The sequence below is a fragment of the Sciurus carolinensis genome, chromosome 17, assembly GCF_902686445.1.
Source record: "Sciurus carolinensis chromosome 17, mSciCar1.2, whole genome shotgun sequence".
NCBI classification, from domain to species: Eukaryota; Metazoa; Chordata; class Mammalia; order Rodentia; family Sciuridae; genus Sciurus; species Sciurus carolinensis.
The window spans coordinates 12,335,675-12,357,082 of NC_062229.1; the positions used below are offsets into that span (position 1 = coordinate 12,335,675).

At 39.5% G+C, this 21,408-nt stretch overlaps 2 pseudogenes; both read left to right on the forward strand.

Moving 5' to 3' along the window:
• The first annotated feature begins 230 nt into the window (after positions 1 to 230).
• On the forward strand, positions 231 to 1,129 carry LOC124967839 (olfactory receptor 7E24-like; annotated as a pseudogene).
• A 9,908-nt stretch (positions 1,130 to 11,037) lies between these two features.
• Positions 11,038 to 11,797, forward strand: LOC124968063 (putative gustatory receptor clone PTE01; annotated as a pseudogene).
• Positions 11,798 to 21,408: the final 9,611 nt, after the last annotated feature.

A 21,408-nucleotide genomic window follows, 5' to 3' on the forward strand; every position in this document is an offset into this window, starting at 1 on the left:
AGCACTGCTCATTTAAAATGAGCACACAAGGATATGAAACACAGATACCAATAATGCGAGAGTTCAGAGAAGATGCAATTTGTCCCAGGAAATATTTCGGAAGGTATATGGAATTCAAGTATGAGTACCTTGCTTGAGCTGGATGACTATTTATTGTTTCCTTTTTCTAATGCTTTTATTCCCAAAGGTGTCCAGGTAATATAGAAGGACCAAATCTAACACGTGTCTCAGAATTCCATCTCATTGGACTTTCAGAGGATCCAGACCTGCAACCTGACCTCTTTGGACTGTTCCTGTCCATGTACCTGGTCACAGTGCTTGGGAACCTGCTCATCATCCTGGCTGTCAGCTCTGACTCCCACCTCCACACCCCCATGTACTTCTTCCTCTCCAACCTGTCCTTCACTGACATCTGTTTTATCTCCACTACAGTCCCAAAGATGATCATGGACATCCAGATTCAGTGCACAATCATCTCGTACATGGGCTGCCTGACACAGAAGTCTCTGTTTGCCATGTTGGTCTGTATGGATGACATGCTTCTGACTGTCATGGTCTATGACTGGTTTGTGGCCATCTGTCACCCCTGCAATACCCAGTCATTATGAACCCTCATCTCTGTGGCTTCTTAGTTTTGGTGTCTTTATTATTCAGCCTTTTCAACTCCCTGCTACACAATTTGATTATACTACAATTTACCTACTTCAAGGATGTGGAAATCGCTAACTACTTCTGTGACCCTTCTCAACTCCTCAATCTTGCCTGTTCTGATACCTTTACCAATAACATAGTCATTTATATTATAGGTGGCATATTTGGTTTTCTTTCCATCTCAGGGATCCCTTTCTCTTACTATAAAATTGTTTCCTCAATTCTGAGGATCCCATCCTCAGGGGGGAAGTACAAAGCCTTCTCCACCTGTGGGTCTCACCTCTCTGTTGTTTGCTTATTTTATGGGACAGGCATTGTAGAGTACCTTGGCACAGCTGTATTGCATGCTCCCAGAAAGGGTGCACTGGTCTCAGTGATGTACACTGTGGTCAATCCTATGCTGAACCCCTTCATCTACAGCCTGAGGAACAGGGACATTAAAAGTTCCCTGTGGAGGCTGCACAGCAAGACAGTCTAATCTTTTTTTTGTTGTTGTTTTTTTCATCTTTTCTTAGAGTATAGGTTCTAAACCAGAACACTCATGTTACTGCATTCATATCAATACTAAGTATCAAGTCAGAGCTTTGACTTGCCTCAAGCAGGGAAGGCTCATCATACCTTCAGTCCTTGGTAATGACTCAGCAGACACTCTGGATAACCACCTATGTGCTGATGAAGACAAGGATGGGAGGAGGAAGTGTCATAGCACTTACTTATCATCATTAGAAGAAATGTGACATTTGAGAACAATAGTGTGCAAATTTCAGGTATGGGGGCTGTGAAGCTGGCTTCCCTTTTTGGGGGTGGTCCCAAACATAATGTTCAAAATTTTGTTTTCCATTCACAGTGTGAATTCAAGTTCCCATGGACATTTCACTCACAAGAGCAGAAGTTAGGTCTATGAAAACTGTTCCAAAGAACTCCAAACACATGGGTGGTGGTGAGGAGGAGGAGGAGCTTGGGGAGGAGGAGGAGGAATAGGATAGTAAACTCACATTCTGTGCCATTGTTGAGGGCTTCCTAACTGCCAGTCTCTGAGCTCTGTGTTCTATGTGGCATGTTTCATTTCATGTGCACAGTCTTCCCTATGTTATAAGTTCCCACATTGTTATTCTTATTTTCATTATTATTATGTTACAGGAAGGCTCTATGCATTATTTCTTTGACATTAGTGCAGGTTGCTAGTATCTGAAACAGCATTGTCTTCTGAGTTGATTTCTAGAAGAAAATAGCTCCACAGGGAAGAAAGATTACCCACGGGGAGTGCGTGCCCCCTAGTGGAAGAATATATGAAGAATGCATAAAATGAGGAGCAAAAAATGCAATTTTTACATTATTCTTCTTAGTTTAATCTTCACACGATTCAATTGAAATATCCAGTGATCAGAAGTGACTCTTTCCAATTAAATTAGTTTTTAAATAGCATAAATGAACCCAAGTAACTATTCATTAGCTAAAGCAAGAGAATTATAAAGTAAAATCCATGTACCAGGCAGGATTCACTTGCAAATTTATTAACTAAGCATTAGAAGATTGAGAGATTAAAACCTGTGCTTTGGTATCCTTTGGCTGGTGCTAAACTCACCAACCACCAACCAGAGTTTATGATCAGAAAAAACAATCACACATCATGAACAGGTTCATGAACACACATCAATGAATACAGAATGACAAAAAAGAAAAAAGAGAAAGAAACAGAAGAAAAAAATGTTGTTTCTGATAGGCCAGATATTTTACTGAGATTGTATGGAGATTGATGATAAAAATACTCATGGGTACAATATAAAATTTGTAAAGTGTTTGTTATCATTTAACTGATTTTTTTTGTTTGTTTTTTTGATACCAAGGATTGAACCCAGGATTACTCAACCACTGAGCCACACCCCCAGCCCTTTTTACTTTTATTTTGGGAGAGGGTCTTGCTAAGCTGCCTAGGGCCCTGCTAAGTTGCTGCAGCTGAATTTGAACTTGAGATCCTCCTGTCTCAGCCTCCTGAGATTACAGGCATGCACCACCCCACCAGGCACATTTCACTAATTTTAATAATTTACTGGAGCAGCGTACACTAATAACACATGTATTGTCAGTGGTGCCGCAGGACTATGTGGCTTTAACCAAACCGTATTAATCAAAATTCAAAATCTATAAGGCCAAGTATAACAGTTATATTAAATGATTTATAAAAGACAGAATTTAAGCAAGGACCTATATCTTCAAACAAAAAACATAAAATCCAAAAATGATGAAACCCTTGGGGTATAACTGGCACATATGTGTACAGGTCATGCAGTCCTAGCTCTTATATTGGATTCCAAATACTCTAAGTAAAAGGAATTTCTCCCATTGTCTTAGAGTAAACTTCATCTACTTCTTAACTTACTTTATTTGGAAAGATGTTCTTTCTTGCTGATTACTGTAGTACACACCTATAATCCCAGCAGCTCAGGAGGTTGAGGCAGGAGGATCACAAGTTCAAAGCCAGCTTCAGCAATTTTTTAATTTTTAAATTTTATTTATTTTTACAGACTGCATTTTGACTCATTGTATGCAAATGGGGTACAAAATTTCATTTCTATGATTGTGCATGATGTAGATTCTTAACATTTGTGTAATCATACATGACATAGGGTAATGATGTCTCATTCCATCATCTTTTATACCTCTGCCCCTCCTCCCTCTCATTTCCCTCTACATAATCTAAAGTTCCTCCATTCTTCTCTTACCCCCTACTCCCACCCCTATTATGTATCAGTGAGGCCCCAAGCAACTCAGTAAGACCTTGTCTCAAAAAAATAAAGAAAAAGTGCCAGGGATGTGTCTCAGTGGTTAAGAACCCCTAGATTCAATTCCCAGTGCAAACAAACAAACAAACAAAAAACAGTGTCCAAGTAAAATAGAAGCACAAAACACATGTATCCCAGAGTTCCACCTCCTGGAACTCTCAGAGAATCCAGACCAGCAGCCCATCTACTTTGGCCTGTTCCTGTCCATGTACCTGGCCACAGTGCTTGGGAACCTGCTCATCATCCTGGCTGTCAGCTCTGACTCCCACCTCCACACCCCCATTTGCTTCTTCCTTTCCAACCTGTCTTTGGCTGTCATCTGCTTCACCTCCCCACCATCCCAAACATCACTGTGGACATCCAAACTCACAGTAGTCATCTCCTATGTGATCTGCCTGATACATATGTCCTTTCTTTTAATTTTTGGAATTGTGGAGGAACTGCTTCTGTCTGTGATGGCCTAAGAATGGATTGTGGTCATCTGTCACCCCCCGAAAGTAGTTAGTCATCATGAACAGCGGTCTCTGTGTCTTAGTTTTGATATTCTTTTTGGTCATCTTTTGGAATCCCAACTGCACAATTTGATTGCCTTATAATTGAAATACTTCAAGGTCGTTGAAATTTCTCCTTTCTTTTGTCACTTTTCTCAACTTTTAAATCTTTCCTCTTCTGATACCATCAGCACTAACATAATCATGTTTTTTTTTTTTTTTTTTTTTATCCAGTGATTGAATCCAGGGATGCTTAACCACTGAGCTACACCCTCACACCCTCAGCTCTTTTTATTTTTTTTATTTTGAGACAGGGTCTTACTAAGTTGCTTAGGGCCTTGGTAAGATTCTGAGGCTGGCTTTGAACTTGCAATCCTCCTGCCTCAGCCTCCTGAGCTGCTGGATTACAGGTATGCACCATGGCTCTCGGAGCAGTCATGCATTTTGTTGGTGTCATATCTGGATTTCTTCCTATCTCAGGAATCTTTTTCTGTTCTATAAAATTGTTTCTCCATTCTGAGAGTACAATCAAGCATTGGGGAATAAAAAGCATTCTCCACCTGTGGTCTCACTTTCAGGTGTTAAATATTTTATGGAACAGGCTTTGGAGTACACTTAGGTTCAGCCAAATCCCATTCCCCGGCAACTCCAGAACTGGGCAATGGCCTCAGTGATGTATGCTGTGTTCACTCCTGTGCCGAGTCCTGAGGACACAGAGCAGAACAGTCCAATCTCAGGACCTGCAGCATCTAGTTAGAACATAGTCTAGGAAAACATCAGCAAAAGCTAGCCTCAACATATGTATTCCTTCTCCCTGTTTACATTACTTTGTACACTGTATGCTCATGATGTTTTATAATAGTGTTGCATTTGCCAGGGTTGAGATCAGGATAAATAGGTAGTTGTGAAAATGGGTATAAATTTTCAGTTTGGCAAGATGAAAATTTTCTGGAAATGGATGATGGTAATGGTTAAACAACAAAGTGAATCTAATTGATACTACTGAACTATGCACATAAACTAAGTAACAATGGAAGTTGTTTCCTGTATATTTTGTCACAAAAAGTGGAAATATATGCAAATGGGCCTTTCAAAACAAGGAAAAGAAATGAAATGACTGAACAATATCCCAGAGCTTCCTTGAATAGAGAAAGAGACCATAACCTTGAAGACATTCATTTTTTTCTACTTCTTTTTCTTCCTCCTTAGAGATTAGGATAACAGAGCAACTTGACCAATTATGAGCTCTGTGCATGGAGCCTCCAAGTTGATCAAAATGAATCAGCCTATATCTCAAGCTCTTGTGTTTGGTAGTTCTAGTTCAGGGGGCTCCATACCTGCATCTCCTCCTCCCAGGGTTGTCTGCAGCAGGAAGCTCCTACCTGACCCTGTGTTCCTATCAGTCTCGAGCAGTGATTCTGAATCTTCATGGACACCTGGTTAGGGAGTTGCTTTGGGTCCTCAGTCTTTGTTCATGAGCCAACTGAGAAGCAACTTAACCCTGTAAATTCTGAGGGAGACACTGGATTGAAGAAGGACTGTCAGAAATGTTGTTTCATTTCAGGACAAATATGATACTCTGGGTGGCCAGATGGAAGCATATCAGTGTGTAAAAATGGAGTTATGAGGTCTGGTTTTTATATTCTTGGTTATGGTAAGGGTAAAATTTCCAATTCAAACTCTGCTTTCCACCTCCACGGGCTCTACTTCCAAAAGGCACCTCATCACTCTAGCAGAAAGAGGGTCCCCCAAACTTTCCTCAGCAATCCAAGAGGATTGTAAAGGAGATCCTAAGTTATGGAAGGAACTGGCAGCACACACAGTATTGTGATGCACTACTGAGGGCTTCCTCAATGCCAGGCTCAGAGCTTTGTGTTTTATGCAGCTTGGTTCATCTCATCTGCAGTCTCTACATCGTCTTCCTTTAGTTACAAGTGTCCACAGTATTATATATAGAGAAAAGAGTACATTATATTTATGGAAATATTGCCAGGTTGTTTGGTAGAGATGAGTAAATCTTTGTTTGATCCAGGCCATCTGAATAGGGACATGGGGCTTCTTGGCAGGAGAATCCTAGCAAGCTGTTCCCTTGACCACTCGCCTGCCATTTCAACCCCTGTCACTCCAGAAGTGACACTTTCCTCACTCTGCTTTTCACCATGGGTGTTCCCTGTGGGTCAAAGAGAGAGAAGTGACATGAAAGCAACATCCAACACAGGAGGAGTAGCTCTAGACCATGGGCAGAGATCACAGAAAATGGGCACATAAAAATTCAACACAGACCTCTCCTCAGGATACTCTGGGGCTGTCCCTGTCTTCCTTCCTCCTTGCCACCAGGTCCACTCAGTCTCAAACAGAGACAATGCCAGTTCTTGGTTTCATTCCTGCACAAGAAACTGAAAAGAGTTTTAAACCAGATGTACCAGTGGTTAGGGCCTCTGGACCTCTGCCTAGTGCTCTCTGAATTTCGGGAAATAATGAGAAAGTTTACTGCACATCTGGAAAGTGACTGCTGCATTTTTACATGCTTTTATTGGTGTATTATACTTATACCTCACAATACAACTCACTGTGATGTATTCATGCATGCACAAAACAAAATTTGGTCCATTTCTTTCCCCAGGACCTCTCCTTTCTTTTTCCTTCCCCCTGATTCTGTTTCTTCACTTTAATGGTCTCACTACTATTTTTTTTTAATTGGTGCATTTTAATTTTACCCCAAAGCGGGAATCATTGAGGTGCCTTTGTGCATGCACACAGCATCATTTGGTCAGGTTTTTTCCCAGGAGCATGCTTTCTCCCCCTCCTCTTCCATTTTGAGCCCATTCCTCTATTCCACTGTCCTCCCTTCTGTTTTCCTGAGGACCCTTTTTCACTTCTCTCTTTTCTCCAACTTCCACATATGAGAGAAGACATTTGATCCTTGACTTTTTGAGTCTCTTATTTCACATAGCACCAAGTTCTCCTTTCACACATTTGCCAGCAAATTACACAATTTCTTTCTTTTTATGACTGAATAAACCTCCACTGTGTATATATACCACATTTTCTAGATCCACTCATCTGTTGACAGAAACCTGATCCAGTTTCATAACTTGGCTACTGCAAATAGCACTGCTACCAACATAGATGTGCCTGTATCCTACAGTATGCTGATTTTAGCAGTTTTGCACAAATACCAAGGAATGGGATTGCTGGGTTACATGGTGCTGCCAGTCCTATTCTTTTGGGGAATCACCATACTGCTTTCCACAGTGGTTGTACTAATTTTCAGTCCCACCACTAATGTATGAGTGCACCTTTACCCCTGTCTTCTTTTTTATTTTAGGTTTTTTAAATTTATCTTTTAATTTTTTATAGACTGCATTTGATTCATTGTACACAAATGGGATACATCATTTTGTTTCTATGGTTGTACACGATGTAGATTCATACTGTTTGTGTAATCATGCATTTACATAGGGTAATTATGTCTGTCTCATTCCACCATTTTTCATGCCCCCTCCCTCTCATTTCCTTGTACATAATCTAAAGTTCCCCCATTCTTCTGTCACTCCCCACCCCCAAGTCCCATTATATATCATTCTCCACTTATCAGGGAAAACATTCAGCCTTTGGTTTTTGGGCTTGGCTTATTTCGCTTAGTATGATATTCTCCAATTCCATCCATTTATTTGCAAATGCCATAATATCATTCTTCTTTATAGCTGAATAGTAAACTTGTATCGGGCCCACCTTTTGACCCAGTTATCCCACTCCTCGGTTTATACCCAAAGGACTTAAAATCAGCAAACTACAGTAGCAGAGTCACATCAATGTTTACAGCAGCTCAGTTCACAATAGTTAGATTGTGGAACCAACCTAGTTGCCCTTCAACAGATGAATGGATAAAGAAACTCTGGTATATATACACAATGGAACACCCCTGTCTTGTTGCCAGTCATTTTTATTATTTGTATTCTTGACAATTGCCACTCTAACTGGAGGAAGATGAAATGTCAGTGTAGTTTTGATCGGCAGTTCCCTGATTGCTAAAGATGTGGAGCATTTTTTCACATATTTGTTGACCATCTGTATTTCTTCTTTCTTAGAAATGTGTATTTAGTTCATTTGTCCATTTAGTTATTAGGCTATTTGGGGGGTTTTGGTGTTAAGTTTTTTTAGTTAAGTTTTTTTAGTTATCATAAATTCTGGATATTAATGTTCTATCAAAAGACTAGCTGACAAAGATTTTCTCCCATTCTGTGGACTCTGTCTTCCCTTTGACTGTTTGATGTTGATCACTATCTATTGAATGTGTTATTTCTTCTCAGAGGGTCAGGTTGTTAGTATTTCTGAGACAACACTGTTATCTGAGTTGATTTACTGATGATACAATGAATTAATAATAAAAAGATAATGGATGCTCCCATGTGATTGACAGGTGATGGATGTATTAAACTATGCAAAATAAAATTTAGATATTATTTATATTAATTATTGACTATATGGTTAATCTTCATACTACTCAAACAAAATACAGTGTTGCCTGAAGTTTCCATTTTTCAGTTCATATTTTGAGACAATTAATATTTATAAAAGTATATGCCATATATCTGGACAAGAATGACTAGCTCTCTCCACTTCTGATTCTTTACAGACTCTACCTTGCTTAGCACATGGAAAGAATAAAAAATATCAAAGTGGCTGCTGGGTGTAGCTCAGTTGTAGGGTACTTGCCTAGCATGTGGGAGTTTTACAGGCATTTTACACACATTCTGTATATAGTGGCAACTCCAAGATCCAGGACTAAAAATTTCATTTTCTAACTCATTCCAGCTTACTGTCTCCTCTATTGGTGACAAATGGAAATATAATTCCCAATGCAAGATAAAATGTTTTCATGAGTTATTGTGGAAGGATTGTTACTAAACAGAATGTAGTATGAGTATGACTGAAGAAGAAAATGATATAATTGATAATAACCAATTTGATTGGAGTAACAAATGTAGGTAATTATTATTAAAATTGAAAATGCATCAATTATTGGAAGTCAAACAACTCTATCCCACCAACATGGCATATAGAAATTGCAGGATCACATTGGTCATGCAGTCATACAGGTACATGAGGTAATAATGTCTGTTTCACTCTACTATCACTCCTTCCCGCATGCCCCTTGCCCTCCCTGCACCTCCCCTCTACCTAATATAAAGTAACTCATTCTTACACTAGTGTATTTCAGGGACAATAGGTATTAGTACTCACATGAACTTTAGAAACTTTAAGGTAAGTTTGAAGGAAAACTGCCCATGGATACCAAAATCAATACTTCTATGGTAACATTGAGAGGAAAATAAAAACCAAATTTATGACTATGGTTGCTTCTGGGGGACAGGTAAACAAGATAATGGATCCACACAGAGATAGCAAGAACTCAAATGTCTAGATCATTCAAATCTCTACCAAATAGTAGTTTTATGCAAATATTATTAAAAGTTTATATGTTCACATAAGCAGTGGTATTATTGATGGTGATAGAAGCTAATATTAAAGGACCATTGATTCAATGCCAGGGAATACCCTAAGGCAGGGGTTCTTAACCCTGGGGTAAGAAATGACCATCAGGGACTTCACCCTGCAGACACTCTGGTTAAATACCTGTTGGTCTGAAGCCAGATATCTGGATATTTAAAGATATCCACAGATAGATATGATGACAAATGAGATTAAAGCCCAATACTCTTTGCAAAATTAAAGAATTAAAGAAATATTTTTTACCAAAAGCCTCTAAGGTACATAATTATTATCCCTTTCTTAGAGATGAGGAAGCTGCCATTATTCATTATTCTTTTTATTTTTAAATTTTTTCCCCTTTTCCCTTTAAAGTCACACTATGAGCAAATAAATAAATAAATAAATAAACCTATGGGTAGTGAAAGTGAGAGAATTTCAATTATGTATCAGGAAGAATTGACCAGAAATGCAATTAACCAGTCATAAGTTTGGAACTCAAAATGTGCTTTTTGATGTTCATCATCACTAAAGCTTTCAGAAACCATTTATCTGTATGAACAAGCTGTTATTGAACACAGAATAAAGGGAAAAATCAAAGATATGTATTCCACATGATACACTTTACAGAGACTGAAATGGGTTGATGAAATAAAACAGTATAAAATATTTCAAAATTGCTTCTTCACATTTTAGTACTTCATATTCATTGATCAGTGCAGTGTACACTAATGTCACCTTCATGGTAATTGATGTTGTATATGCATTTAACTAAACCACTTTTCCAAATATTGATGTCTACCACTGCAAAAAGTAGGACATATATTAAATGATTTTTAAGAAACACATATGGTGAGTGTTCAATTTTATCCACAAAGGAAAGTAATTAGAAAATTCAATAATGAAGAAGAACTTCCAGGAGGTAACTGGCATATAATAACATTTTCTGATTTTGAACTCTCAACATAGATTAAGTGTTTAGATAATGGTGTCCTAGATCATAGATCATGTTTATAAATATGCTGACTTAAGGGAAATACTACTGTCTTAGAAAATTAAGTTGTATTCAACTATTTTAATCGCCTTTAATTGGATTTTTTCTACAAGCAAGTAAGAATATTTAGTAGCTGTGTTATATAAAAGAAATACTTTATTTTTTACTGCATTCATGAAATAGTTACCTCTAATATTCTTGGTCTCCTAACATCACTGAAAAATAACATGTGTAAAGTACACATGCATAGAAAGATAGGAAAAACTGGAAAAAAAAGGAAAAAGTGATCAGAAATTTGCACTCATTACAAATGATAAATATTGTTGAAGTGGTGTGGACATCAAATGTGAATACATGTCAATAATTGAATTAAAAATATGTACAGAGTATTGGAGGTCTGTTTATTTGAATCTCCTTTCCAAACAGTTTTTCCTATTTCAAAAGGTGTCCAAGCTATATAGAAGCACTAAATCTAACACGTGTCTCAGAATTCCATCTCAAGGAACTCTCAGATGACCCAGACCTGCAGCCAATCCTCTTTGGATTGTTCCTGTCCATGTACCTGGTCACAGTGCTTGGGAACCTGCTCATCATCCTGGCTGTCAGCTCTGACTCCCACCTCCACACCCTCATGTACTTCTTCCTCTCCAACCTGTCCTTGGCTGACAACTGCTTCATCTCCACCATGATTCCAAAGGTGCTGGTGAACATCCAGGTACAGAGCACAGTCATCTCCTGTGTAGACTGCCTGACACAGATGTATTTTTTTTATCCTTTTCATAAATATGAATAACATGCTTCTGACTGTGATGGCCTATGACCAGTATGTGGCCTTCTGTCAGCCTCTGTATTACTCTATCATCATGAGTCCTCACCTCTGTGGCTTCTTAGTTTTGGTGTCTCTTTTATTTAGTCTTTTGGACTCTCAGCTCCACCATTTAATCCTCTTATGATTTTCCTACTTCAAAAATGTGGAAATTTCTAATTTCTTTTGTGACCCTTCTAAACTCCTTAGTCTTGCTTTTTCTGATACCTTTACCAACAACATAGTCATGTATGTCTTTGGAGTCATATTTGGATTTTTCCCCATCTCAGGAATCATTTTCTCTTACTATAAAATTGTTTCATCCATTCTTAGAAACCCATCCTCAGGTGGGAAGTACAAAGCCTTCTCCACTTGTGGGTCTCACCTCTCAGTTGTTTGCTTATTTAATGGAATAGTCATTGAGGTGTATCTTGATTCAGCTACCTCACATTCTCCCAGGAAGGGTGTGGTGGCCTCAGTGATGTACACTGTGGTCACACCCATGCTGAAATCTTTCATTTACAGCTTGTGCAACAGGGACATTAAAAGTGCCCTAAGAAGAATCCAGAGAATAGTCTAATCTCATGAGCTTTAACATCCATTTGGAATGCAGGTTGGAATTGGCAGCAAAACTAATCAAGTAGACCTGTTAATCAAGCCTCTTTGTTTACATTATTTTTTTCTATTTTTGGTTTTAATTAATCATTGTATTTAATAGTAAAATGGTCATTGCCATGATTAGGAGACAGAGGAGTGAAACTTTTTAAATGCAAAAAGTTTCAGTTTTGGAAGTTAAAATATTTCTGGAAATGGGTATTGCTTATAACTGCACAACAAGATGAATGGATTTAATATGTAGTGCACATAAAACTGATGAAAAGGTTGATGTTTTGATAATCTTGCCACAATAAACAACAGAAATGAAATACAGGCAAATCTTCAACAAATGAATAAAAACTAAAATCCAACAAATAGCCCATGGAACTTCCTTTTGAATAGAGAGTATGAGCTTAATGGTGTTCATCAATTCTCTTCCTCCTCCTCATCCTCCTCCTCCTCCATTAACATAAAGAAGCCCTTTGAGTTTGGGGTTGCATGGTCAAATTTTGCTAATTGTTGCTGCCTGCAGCAACAATCCTGTGGGAATTTATCGGAGGTGGACTGGGAATGAGCTACTTTTATTATCTTTATCTGGGCTACTTCCTTGCTTACTTGCTTGTTTGCTAGTGTATAGAGGAAGAGAGGCTTTGCTTAGAGGAAGAGAGGCTTTGCTTAGAGGAACAGAGGCTTTGAGAGGAAGAAAGGTTTTGAGAGGAAGAGAGGCTTTGCTTAATTTTAGAGGTGCTATGCTTTCAGAGAGGCTACACTTTCAGGGGTCTGCTTCTTAGAGGTGAGTCGCTTCTTGGAGGTGTGGGGTGTGGCATGCAGCAGGCAGCCTGCATCCTGCAACCTAGAGGTGTGGCTTTAGTTCTCCATCCTGCAATCTGCAACCTGCAACCTTCGACCTAGAGGTGTGTGCTTAATCCCGCATTCTGCGATCTCCTCCCAGGTGAAGAGAATGTCTTATATACACTAAGGCAGCCAATCAGCTTAGGATTAAGTAGCAGGGTTGGAGCATGCACCATGGTACCAATCAAGAAAGAATGAGGAACATCTGTTGACCACTAGTGCAGTGGAGACATTAACTAATTAGGTAAAATGTCATAAGAGATCATGCCGTATTAACACTAACTATGCGCCACCTCTTGGCTCAATGATAGCCGCCATCTTAGGGCTACTTAAACATGTCTCTACTTATCCCCCTTTTTAGTTTTGAAAGGTGAAGAAAACTTTAATGGATGTGTGATAGCTATCACTACATCTGGATCGACTGTGCCTGTCTTAGGCATCCACATGTCCTACTGACATTCTTACCTGTCATCGGATTACCAAGAAGCTTGATATTATTGTCTTGGCTCCTGTCTTAGGTTGATATGTCAGCCACATGAGACTTTCCTGTCTTTGACTACCAGCTGTCCATTTGAGAGAACCAAGCAGTTCTGGCTTCTAAGGCAGCAAGTGCGCATCATCTTGGTGTTTATCAATGGCTGAGTGATCATTAACTTGTCTGACAAATCTTGTTGGCACCCACACCGGAGAGGTTGCATCCTGTGGAAAGATACAAACAGATCCTTGCCCCCATATTAACACTGGGTCCGGACCCTTCCACATCCCTGTAAGAACATCTTTCCAGCAGGCTAGCAGTTTGTTTTGCTGATGAGGATCCCAATGTCTGTCTCCAGCAGAATAACCCTCTGAATCCATAGTTAAAAAATTTAAAGTAAAAAGAGCTATAGCCAATCTATCTCTGGGGTAACCCATTCCTCCCCCTTTTTGTTTTAAAAGCATGAGCTTGAGTGTTTGATTAGCACATTCCACTATGCCTTGACCTTGAGCATTATAAGGAATTCCAGTTTTATGAGTAATTTGAAACTTGAGACAAAACTGAGTAAAAGATGATGAAGTATAAGCAGGGCCATTATCTGTCTTAAGCATTTTTGGAATGCCCATAGCTGCAAAAGCTTGTAAGCAATGAGAGATAACATCTTTAACTTTTTCCGCAGAATGGAGAGAAGCAAAAATCAATCCTGAACATGTGTCAATAGACACGTGAATAAATATTAGTTTATCAAAGCTGGGATCATGAGTAACATCCATCTGCCACAAATGATTGGGTAAAAGCCCTCTGGGATTGATGCCTACATGTGGAACTGGAGAATGAATAACACAAGATTGGCATCTCTTAACAATAGTTCTAGCTTGTTCTTTAGTTATTTTAAATCTACATTGTAATGTCTACTGTTAACATGAAATTGAGCATGAAATTGAGCGACCTGTTCTACTGAAGAAAATATGAAAATAGTTTGAGTTGTAATATCATCTTTATGATTACCCTCATGTAGAGGACCAGGCAAATTAGTATGAGCTCTTATATGTCCAACAAACATGGGTTCTTTATGTTCCTATAAGAGCTTTTGTGTTTGAAGAAATAACCTAAAAGCTGGAGTATGAGGAGCTATAGGTCCAGCCATTCTAATTTAGGAATTACTTGTGTAATATAATTACTGTCTGTAAAAAGATTTATGGGTTGTTCCTTGAATTCTATAAGGGCTATGACAACAGCTTCCATTTCTACCAGTTGAGCAGACTTATGAGAAGTAATATGAGTGATAGTATTTTGGCAAGTGACCACTGCAGCAGTACCATTAGAGGATCCATTAGTAAAAACATTTAATGCTCTAGGAATAGGCTGTTTTTTAACTACCTGAGGAAATATAACAGGATGGTTTAAACAAAAGGATAATAAGGGAGATATAGGAATATGATTATCAAAATTTGAAAAAGTAGAACATTTAGCTACAGCCCAATCATTATCATTAGCACATAAATATTCAAATTGTTGGGCTGAGTAAGGAGTGATAATAATAGTAGGATGAATTCCAAATACTCTAATTACAGATTTAAGTCCTTGAAGAATGAGTTGTGCTACCATAGAAGTACAGGGTTCAATTACATTTTTTGGAGAGACAGACAAATATATCCACATCAAAGGTCCCTCTTGCCAGAAAACACCAGTGGGCGTATATTGAGAAGGAATTACTACAAACAGAAGTGGTTTTAAGAAATTAATTCTATCACAGTGGGCACACTCAATAGCCTTTTCTACTCTACTTAAAGCTTCTCTAGCTTCATTAGATAAAAATCTTGGAGAAGATGGATCAGGATCCCCATGGAGTAAGTCAAATAAAGGCTTTAGCTCTCCTGTGGAGAGGCCTAAATTTGGCTGAAGCCAATTAATATCCCCCAGTAGTTTTTGGAAATCATTTAAAGTGGTTAACCAATCTTTACTGCACTGGATTTTTTGAGGTTTGATGAATGTGTCCATAATTTGAAATCCTAGATACAAGAAAGGGGATTTAGTTTGTACTTTTTCTTCTGCTATGATTAATCCATGTTGTCTTAGGCTGATAGCCATAACCCCAAATATCTCAAGGAGACTCTGATGATCAGAATGAGCTAATAGAATGTCATCCATATAATGGAGACAGATGAGTTTTGGATACTTTTTTCTTATGGGTTGTAAAACTTGGTCTACAAAAACCTGACATATAGTTGGGCTCTTTGCCATGCCTTGAGGCAAAACTTTCCAATGATATCTTTGATCTGGTCCTTCATCATTAATAGAAGGAACTGTAAAAGCAAATCTGGGAGTATCTTCAGGATGTAGCAGAATAGAGAAGAAGCAATCCTTTATGTCAATAGCTACCAGGTGAAAATTTTTAGGGAATGGCTATATGGTTAGGAAGTCAGGATGAGTAGGACCCATAATTTGCATAGTTTTATTAATCTCTCTAAGGTCATGTAAAAGTCTCCATTCCCCTGATTTCTTTTTAATGATAAATATTGGTGAATTCCAGGGGGAAGTGGAAAGCTCTATATGTTCTGCTTCCAATTGTGCTTGTACTAATTGTTGGGTCACCTGTAATTTTTCTTTAGATAGGGACCACTGAGGTACCCAAACTAGTTTATTAGAAATCCATGGTATTTTCAAGATATTAATCTCAGTGGCCTCTAAGGAAAATATCCTAACCCTGCCTGAGCCTGATTTTTTCTGGCCTTAATGTGTTCAAGTTTTCCTTGTAAATTTTTGCCTAATCCTTTGCCTGGAATATACCCTTGTTTTATCATTAACATCCAACCTTCATCACTCGAGGCTATAGGCTCAGTGGTAAGACGTACTCCCAATTGCTGTAATACATCCCTTCCCCATAAGGTAACTGGCAAACAGGACAAAACATAAGGCTGAAACATTCCCTGATGTCCTTCATCATCTTCCCATTTTAAAATCTTTGCACTCTCTTCTGGGCTATTAGAATATCCAAGACCATTTAGAGTACACAATGCCCTCTGTAAAGGCCACTGTTTTGGCCAATGTTGAGAATTGATAATGGAAGTATCAGCCCCTGTATCAAGTAGTCCTTCTAATTCAATTACCTGTACTTTGAGTTTATACATAGGTATCTTTGAACAATCTTGAGCCCAGCAACCATAGGTCCTGTACCAGTGGAGCCAAAGCCTCTTTTGTTTCGGTCTTGTGGTAAACATCTAAGTGATTCATGAAGACTAGGAAGGAGGAGTAATTGAGTGATTCTGTCACCAAAATTAACAGCAATAATACCATGAGGGGAACTAAGCATTATTTTAATTTCCCCCTGAAAATCAGAATCTATAACTCCAGGGAGTACTTGAAGCCCTGCTCTAGTAGTTGAACTGCACCCTAAGAGAAGCCCCACAGTGCCAGGTGGGAGGGGTCCTCAGATTCCAGTAGGAATCAATTGAACCCCCATCTCAGGTGTTAATACTATTCAGGGTGATGGACAGAGGACCAATCCTGCACTTCCTTTTTTTCCTCTGATAAGGGAGTCAATGGGTAGGAAGGATTGTGTCAAGGAATCATCTGAATTTGTGATCTGATATTGTTCCCCTCTAAAGCTCCATACATTTGTGGGCCCCGAGGCCAAAGGCCCTGTGCCCCATTTTTTGAATTACTAGGAAGTGCATTCCCTTAATATCTGTGTGTAATCTATACTTATTAGCCCAATGGTTTCCTTTTCTGCACTTTGGGCAAAAACCTGGGACATGAGTTGTAACAGATTTTACTACAGTCATCTCTTGTCTTTTATTAGGGAATTGCCTTTTGATATGTCCTGGCTGTCCACATAGGAAGCAACCTTTAGGGAGAGCCCCTCCAGAGATATTTAAAGGAGAAGCACCTCTCATAGCTGCAGCAATGATATTTCCTGTAATCACTGCCTCATTGATATCTTTACAAAGTTTTATATAGATAGAAAGGTCCCTTTTATTTTTCCAGGGCCTGATAGCCTCTTGGCAAAATTTGTTAGCATTTTCAAAGGCTAGCTGGATAACCAAAGGCATAGCTGTCTCTACCTCTCCAAAAACTCTACTTGCCATCTGTAAGAGGTGATCCACAAATTCTGCGTATGGTTCATTGGGTCCCTGTATAACCTTGGACAGACTGCCTTGGAGATCACTGGTTCCCTGTAAAGTTTTCCAGGCCTTGGTTGCTGCTGTATATATCTGGGCATAGACTCCAGGATCATATTGATTTTGTATATCTATTGGAGCGTATTGGCCTTCTCCTGTTAGCATATCAACATTTCTATCAGGAAACCCTGCTGCTGCGTTTCTGCGAGCAGTTTCAACAGATATTTCTTGCCATTGAGCTCTCCAAATCAGATATTCTCCTCCAGATAGCACTGCTCTGCACAACTGTTTCCAATCATTAGGAGTTAAATTTAAATTACTCAAAGACTCAAGCATACTTAAGGTAAATGGTGCCTGAGGTCCATACGTCATAACTGCCTTTTTAAAGATTTTAATGGTTTTAAAGTCTAATGGTTGATGGTATCTCTGTCTATTTTGATACTCAAATATGGGCAAGTTCCATGAATTTTGAGGTTCTTTGTATTCAAGGGCATCTAAGCTCTTAGAAAGGTCCTGAATAGCCTTAGGCAGAGGATCCTCCCATGATGGTGTAGAAGGTTGAATAAGATTTGGCTCTCCCTTAACTTTTTCCTTTGTTTTTCCTAAATTATTTAAGTAATTACTTTCTAAGTTACTACCACATAATTCTTCCTCACTTTGTTCTCTTTGTTGAACAGTTTCCTTCACTCTCCTGTCATTATCTTTTAATACATCTTTTTTAACCTTAATTATTTGGGTCTTTGAAATTTCCAGCCCCATTTTTTTCTTACTATCACTTGCCCTTAAACCGCTCTGGCCAGAGACTTCTGTGAGATTCCTACTTTCACTCACCCTATTTATGTGAGGTTCCTTACTTTACCTGCCGTACCGATTCCTGGAGGTGGACTTGGAATTTTCCCTCACCCTATTCCTATGAGGTTCCTCAATTTCCCCACCATGCCGATTTCCTTTTTCCCCATCTGGGCCACCATTTATTGCTGCCCACAATAACAAGCTAGCAGGAATTTATTGGAGGTGGACTGCGAATGAACTACTTTATTATCTTTATCTGGGCTACTTCCTTGCTTACTTGCTTGTTTGCTAGTTTATAGAGGAAGAGAGGCTTTGCTTAGAGGAAGAGAGGCTTTGCTTAGAGGAAGAGAGACTTTGCTTAGAGGAAGAGAGGCTTTGAGAGGAAGAAAGGTTTTGAGAGGAAGAGAGGCTTTGCTTAATTTTAGAGGTGCTACACTTTCAGAGAGGCTACACTTTCAGAGGTCTGCTTCTTAGAGGTGAGTCACTTCTTGGAAGTGTGGGGTGTGGTGTGCAGTGTGCAGCCTGCATCCTGCAACCTAGAGGTGTGGCTTTAGTCCTCCGACCTGTGATCTGCAACCTGCAACCTGCAACCTAGAGGTGTGTGCTTAGTCCCACGTTCTGCAATCTCCTCCCAGGTGAAGAGAATGTCTTATACACTAAGGCAGCCAATCAGCTTAGGATTAAGTAGCAGGATTGGAGCATGTGCCACGGTACCAATCAAGAAAGAATGAGGAACATCTGTTGACCACCAGTGCAGAGGAGACATTAAATAATTAGGCAAAAGGTCATAAGAGATTGTGCCGTGTTAACACTAATTATGCACCACCTCTTGGCTCAATGCCAGCCGCCATCTTAGGGCTACTTAAACATGTCTCTACAGCTAATGATCACCTCTGTGCATTGAACTTCCATGGTTGTGCTATGGTAATTAATCAGCCTGTGCCTCCAGCCCTTAAACCTGGTGGCTGCTGCTGAATGTGCTCCATGCCTGTGTCTCCTCCTCCCTTAGTTGTCTGCATCAGGAAGCTCACATCTGACACTGTGTTCACATCAAGGCTGAAGACAGACACAGAGCCTTTGCTGGGCACAAGGAAGGCCAAATGCATTGGATCCTCCATCCTTGGTCACGAGAGAAGCAATTTAGGGAGGTGATGGATAGAGGAAGGCCCACTGGGAACTCTGTTTCCTCCACATAGGACTACGTGTGAGTTAGTGTGGACAGAGGTGAGAATGAATTTGAGACTGATGTTCTGACCTGTGCTGGGGCCCAGATTCCTCACCCACAGTCCAGCTCTCTATTCGTACTTGTGACACTGGCTGTAGATGTCCCACCACTCAACACATCAATGGGTCCCTCTGCACTGTGACCTAAGCACCCCAGCATGGGTAGGAAGAGATGGTGGCAAGAATAAAGGCAGCGAGAAATGCCATGCACCATGTTGGAGGGCTTCCTGAGTGCGGGGCTCTGAGCTGGTGTTGAGCAGCTTGTTCCATTTCATTCCATCTGAATATCTTTTCCCAAGTCATAAGTACACACCTTACTTTCCAGAAAAGGAAGGACAGCATTTTAAAAAATGCATTCTTTTCAGTTATGTACAATACCAGGATACAGGATTTTGAGGTAACTACTGTCAGATTGTTAGAAAAGAGTAAGAGAGTTGGATTGCTCTGTCTGAACACAGACTATCATGGCACTAGGATCTTTCAGGAGGATTGTCCCCTTCAAAACCTAAGATGACTTTCCACTTCCACGTCACTCCAGGAAGACACCCCTGGCTGGCTCTCTGCTCTCTTTCCTTGGGGGAATCCTACTGGACAACAGATAAGAGCAGTAGGTGGCACCAGGTGCATCAAGCACAGGAAGGACAGCTCAGTATCACAGGAGGAGATCACAGAAAGAGCAGTACATGGCTGTGCAGCACAGATTTCCCTCTAGCTCCTCTCAGCGATATGATTGTGGCTGTCTAAATCTCATGCCATTTTTTAATCTGTCCACTCCATCTCAAAAGTCATCATAGAGTCTACTCTTGATTTTATTCCTACTCAGGACATTGACAAGAATTTAAAAATACAGCTCAGGTACTGCTATGGTTTAGACTCCTGGATATCAGCTTGAAACTTTATGATGTCTGGGAAACAACGAAAAGTTCAGTGTGTGAGACCCAGATCCTGAATAATTAATGTTTAATCTGTCAGTCCACTTGTCATGTCTATAAAACAGGGCAGGTAGTCATCATCTCTGAAATGAAGCATTGTCACCTGAGATAATTTCTATTTGATACACCTCTAGTGAAGAATGATTAAAAAGACATGGGTGTTATCTCTCTGATTACATTGATGAATGAACAAGTAAGCATGTAAAATTTATATATTATTACTTTATTAATAAGGTTGATCTTTGTATCATTCAACTATAATATCCTGCTATTTGAAGTTACTATTTTCCTATATCTGTAACAGGATATGTCATTCTATCCTTCTACAAATAGAAGCCATGTTATTTGGAGAGGACGCCAATTCCCTTTCATTCCTAACTCTGCAGATCAGATACCTTGTTTTCTTTGAAGGAACCATCAAAAGTAAAACAAAATCATGCTACACATTTACTAGATTCTTCCTTGGTTCACAAAAACTGGTCACAATATGTCTTCAGCGTGCCAGGTGATTTCCTGTCTGCACTTTCTCTTCTTTCAGGAATGTCCAACAAAACAAGACAAAGAAATAACCCTGAGAGAAAGCTAAGAGCTACAGCTCCTCTTTGTGTCCGTATCATGAACATAGGAACCTTAAATTGTTATTTACCAGCAGCTGTCATTGAATTCTATTAATATAGAATCTTGGTTTGTTTGGGGCACTTTCTTCCCTGTTTTTTCATGTTGTTCATGTGTCTTCCCCACCAGCAGTTTGGATCACAGTTATAGCAGTTTCCTTCCTACAGGTTTATGTTCTCCCTGAAGGTTTCCAATACCTCACCTGACCATGAGTCTCTAGTAGGCATCTCAGGCTGGGAGCTGCCCCACCTAAAGATGGCAGCTGCCTTTTGGGGGGATAAACTAAGGTGGCTGCACAGCTTTCCTAATGAGTTGGTATATGGGGAGCTGCAGTCTGTATGAACGTGGTTACTGAGCTCACCCATGGCACAAGCACTGAGTCCCGAGGCTCCCAGGTGGGTGGATCTGGGTTCTTACTTCCATTAGTAAGTTTTAAGCAGAAGTTTAGAGGTCTCACCCACAGGGACATCTGAAATATTCACTTTCCAGTTTCCTGAGTTGGAATGAAATCAAAAACTTGACATTATTTCTTCTTTTGAGATTGAGTAGTATGACACAAGAATGGGAGAGGGATGTTCAGCTA